Below are 5,000 nucleotides of genomic sequence, written 5' to 3'. Positions count from 1 at the left end.
TGACGGCGTTATGTCTGTCAATTCTTTGTCTGTGGCTCCGATGGCATGTTTGCAAAATATGATCTAGTGTTTCGAGAGCGTTACACCCTGCTCTGCAGAACCTATCTTCATGGCGGCCTCTGGTTGTACGGCTCCTGCACGGCATAGTGTTGATTCTGAGCCGTGTGCAGTTAATGAAATCCCGACCAGATAGGATCTTGGTGCCATCGGTGATCCATCGGTGTTGTTGTGGAACTTTCGATGATTTGGCGAGTGCTCGACCATCTACTGAGTTATGAAGCAGTTTGGCCCATCTATCATCTAATAATTTGATCGAAGTAATAATATTCCCATTATCAGTAAGGCGTTTGACACATTTTTCTATTTCAAGTTGATGGTAACTTGACTCGGTCCTTCCTAAATTTAGAAGTCTTCCCCTTCTTCTAAGAGGCACCAACCATCTTAGAGACGGAAGGGATAACCCACCGTCTCTGTCTCTTGCATAAAAATACGCGTTAGTTGTGTCTGTTGGTAGCCTCAGCCAGGATCTTACGGCTTTTCTTATAGTTGTGTCAAGACCTTTAAGAAGCCCAAGTGTGGTGTTACCCAGCGTCAATTGGTGGAGTAGTCTAGGAATTCCGACTGTTCTTAAAGCGAATAGCCGTTGCTGGGGTTTTATCGGTGCTTTGGATAGCTTTTCAATAATGCTCTGTAACTTCTCTTTCAGGTCGCACAATACGGCACCTTCCGGAGTAAAAGATACACCTAGATAGGTCCATATTTCCACCCTGGAGAGAGCAGGTAAATCACGACCACCACACCTGAACTTAATACTCTTGTCAATAATCGATTTCTTTGCGTGTGGCACATTTCTGATGGTAATAGAGAATGACTTGGCGTTGTTAACTATAAGGCCACACTTTGATAGAAAGTCGTCAGCGTGGTCAAGCAGTACTTGAAGACCTTTTTGAGACGATGCCACAAGGACAATATCGTCCGCAAAGGCTAAGATATTTAGCGTCATTCCCTCCATCATAACCCCGATCTCAGGTGGGGCACTTTCGATAAGTCTGTTAATAATAAGATTGAACAAAACTGGTGACAAAGGGTCTCCTTGTTTCACACCGCTCCTCGGACTAATGGGATCCGAGTACCAGTTTTCATACCGGAGTCTTGTCCAGCTGTTCGTATAGATATTATTAATGTAATCCACACATCTATCAGGTAGGTTGTAAAATTTTAAGGTATCAATTAGTGCCTTATGTGATACCGAGTCAAACGCTTTCGCGACGTCGATTGAAGCAATAAATACAGGTTTAAATTTTTGCCTGTGATACTTTAGTAGATAATCAAGTGCGAATATGTTATGTGCACATCCATCGATCGGCTGGAAAGCTGTTTGTCTATTATCAATTTCAATCGACTCTGTCATTCGTTTAGCTAGAATCTTATGGAAATGCCTTGTAATCACTGATGAGACCGTAATCGGTCTGAAGTCGCCGGGATTCTCAGCATTATTCTTTTTGGGAATCAGCGTAGTGTAAGATTCTAATAGTTGTTCGGGGATGTTACCCATGAACAAGAATATGTTATACAGGTTTACCAAAGTGTTTGTTGGTATCGATCTTAAAAGGCTAGCTGATATCCCGTCCGGTCCGGGCGCTGAATTTTTGGCCGGGTAGCTCTTAATTATTTCATTTCGGATTATAGGCTTCCATATTAAGAGAGTCATAGTTACTCCCGCCGTTTACCCGCGCTTGCTTGAATTTCTTCACGTTGACATTCAGAGCACTGGGCAGAAATCACATTGCGTCAACACCCGCTAGGGCCATCGCAATGCTTTGTTTTAATTAGACAGTCGGATTCCCCTAGTCCGTGCCAGTTCTGAGCTGACCGTTGAATGGCGGCCGAAGAGGACGACCGACCGACCGAAGCCGGCACAGAAGCCTCGCAGCAAGAAAGATCCGCGGGGGGCCAAGGCACGGGACCGAGCTCGGATCCAAGTCACAAGGACCGTTTCACCTCGCCCAGGCCCGGCACGTCAGCCGACACCCGCTTCCCGATCAAGCCCGACACGCCCCGATCCTCAGAGCCAATCCTTATCCCGAAGTTACGGATCCAATTTGCCGACTTCCCTTACCTACATTAATCTATCGACTAGAGGCTCTTCACCTTGGAGACCTGCTGCGGATATGGGTACGAACCGGCGCGACACCTACCGTGGCCCTCTCCTGGATTTTCAAGGTCCGAGGGGAAGATACGGACACCGCCGCAACTGCGGTGCTCTTCGCGTTCCAAACCCTATCTCTCTGCTAGAGGATTCCAGGGAACTCGAACGCTCATACAGAAAAGAAAACTCTCCCCGTATCTCCCGACGGCGTCTCCAGGTCATTTTGGGTTACCCCGACGAACTCTCTTGCGAGGGCCCGACTTGTAAACGGTTCCGCTGCCGGGTTCCGGAATAGGAACCGGATTCCCTTTCGCCCGATGGGTGTGAGATTTTATTCAAAATAAAATACACCAACATCAACATAGGATTTCTCCTGGGGCTTAGGATCGACTGACTCGTGTGCAACGGCTGTTCACACGAAACCCTTCTCCACGTCAGTCCTCCAGGGCCTCGCTGGAGTATTTGCTACTACCACCAAGATCTCCGTAGATGCGGTCCGTCATCCCTCAGTTCACTTAAGCGAACCTTTACTTTCATTGCGCCTTTAGGTTTTGTATTTCCCAATGACTCGCGCACATGCTAGACTCCTTGGTCCGTGTTTCAAGACGGGTCCTGAAAGTACCCAAAGCAATAGCATCGCTGACCGGTAATAGAGTCCGTCCGAGGACACGGCAGCTAACAGCTCGAGGCGGCATCGATGCCGGACCAGGTCCGACGGCCAATAACCGTCCGTGCTTGCAACCGGCCGAACGCTTAAAAGCGACCCTATACCATATCGTTTATACCGTCTGGCAGTCGACCGGAGCACGCGGGGTCTGACGCGAATAAATTCGTGACAGGCTACCGCCGCGGTCGTAGATCGACACCAAACGGGTCGCGACGTCCTACTGAGAGAGAAGTGCATGCTATCGCCGCCTAACGCATAAACCGACGGCGTATCGCAGGACGAATCCCGTCAATCGCACGCCAATAAATGGAAGACAACGATAACATTGAATCTCTCCTTTCGATCTTTCGGGTTTCTCAGGTTTACCCCTGAACGGTTTCACGTACTCTTGAACTCTCTCTTCAAAGTTCTTTTCAACTTTCCCTCACGGTACTTGTTCGCTATCGGTCTCGTGGTCATATTTAGCCTTAGATGGAGTTTACCACCCACTTAGAGCTGCACTCTCAAGCAACTCGACTCTGAGGAGAGATCCTCTCGATACGCGCAACGGTCGCTACGGGCCTGGCACCCTCTATGGGTAAATGGCCCCATTCAAGATGGACTTGAACTCGCCGCAACGCACCGAGATAATCGGATCCTCCCTAACACTACATTTCCCAGCGTCCGTCTCCGGCCGCGGGATTTAGTGCTGGGCTCTTCCCTGTTCGCTCGCCGCTACTAAGGGAATCCTAGTTAGTTTCTTTTCCACCGCTTAGTAATATGCTTAAATTCAGGGGTAATCTCATCTGCTCTGAGGTCGTATTATGATTATGATGTGCTCGCAAACGTTAGTAAGCAAGCGCACACAAAATCGACGAGGAACCTTTGAATCGTCCAAATTTGCCGGAACGAAACCGCATTTCGAAGAGTTCGGGTTTCCGGTTATCGGGAGGGTCGCAAGAATATAAAATCTCTAGGACACACAACCCGCCGTAATCCCACAGAACGTCAACGAACGGTAATGTCCGATGTTGCAAAATGGACTGGCTCACACGTTGAGTGAATTATTTAAGAGCACGCATTTACGCGAAACTCCATCATTCGCCGGCAAGCCGTTTAAAGCAAGCGGCAGTCTGGTAATGTTATACGACCCTCAGCCAGAGGTGGTCCGGGAACAGTATCCGAAGACCGCAATGTGCGTTCGAAATGTCAATGTTCATGTATCCTGCAGTTCACATGTCGACGCGCAATTAGCTGCGTTCTTCATCGACCCACGAGCCAAGTGATCCACCGTTCAGGGTGATATTATATATATTTATACATGTTTCAATCGGGATTCCCTCGAAATCGTTTAAGATAACTCGGGCGATTCTGAAACTAGTATTTTTTTGTTACAATTAGTACACCGTAAAGCTTTCGCTTTTCGGTCCGAGATACGAGACCTCGTTTCAAAATTGAAATATGAATATTTCATTGTGTGTGAGATTGAAAAATCTGCTTTTGCTGATCTTTCATTTTCTTAAAACACGCAATGAAGCGAATGTTCAAATTCGCACAATTTGAATAAAATGTGCAGAGTATATAGAATACTAACGCAAGCGTTTACTACAATCGACTTTGAAACACTAGACTTTCATCTAGCGCCCAAAGAATGATTGAGCTATGCGTTTAAAGTATAATATTCAAAAGAACGCCGTTTTCACAACGAACTTCGTCATTCGCTCAGGCATCTGGCGATACCGAGCAGATAACATGGCATGCTCTCACACAATGCATAAGAGCGCTAAGCGGTTGTAAACCGCGTCACGCTGCTTTTGCACACTGCGCATATTTTGCGACTAGCTCCGGTCAAACGTTAATGAAACGAATGATCCATCGTTGCGAGACGCTTTAAGATTTTTATACGTCGTAGGTTATACGACATATCGCACACGTTTCATTCATTCACTAAATAGTAAATGTACGTTAATGATCCTTCCGCAGGTTCACTACGGAAACCTTGTACGAACTTCTTCCTTCTAAATAATCAGTTTGGTCATCTTCCCAGCAACATCGGCAATGTCGAAACGCTGCCGCGCACCGGTCCGAAGACCTCACTAAATAATTCAATCGGTAGTAGCGACGGGCGGTGTGTACAAAGGGCAGGGACGTAATCAACGCAAGCTTATGACTCGCGCTTACTAGGAATTCCTCGTTCATGGGGAA

The 5,000-nt window shown here is 47.2% G+C and overlaps 1 non-coding gene and 1 pseudogene across 1 annotated transcript; both read right to left on the bottom strand.

Annotated features, from left to right (window-relative positions):
- Window positions 1-3,615, bottom strand: part of LOC113374108 — a 5,450-nt pseudogene extending 1,835 nt beyond the window's left edge.
- A 327-nt stretch (window positions 3,616-3,942) lies between these two features.
- LOC113374113 lies at window positions 3,943-4,097 on the bottom strand. The gene has a single exon (XR_003366958.1). It is a non-coding gene; the product is annotated as a 5.8S ribosomal RNA (ribosomal RNA).
- Between the last annotated feature and the right edge of the window lie 903 nt (window positions 4,098-5,000).

The sequence above is a fragment of the Ctenocephalides felis genome, unplaced genomic scaffold, assembly GCF_003426905.1.
Source record: "Ctenocephalides felis isolate EL2017-DRISC unplaced genomic scaffold, ASM342690v1 CF-g0.4_SCAFFOLD_01604, whole genome shotgun sequence".
Classification (NCBI taxonomy): domain Eukaryota; kingdom Metazoa; phylum Arthropoda; class Insecta; order Siphonaptera; family Pulicidae; genus Ctenocephalides; species Ctenocephalides felis.
The sequence above is the reverse complement of the archived record's forward strand: the minus strand, read 5'-3'. Positions and strand labels throughout refer to the sequence as shown.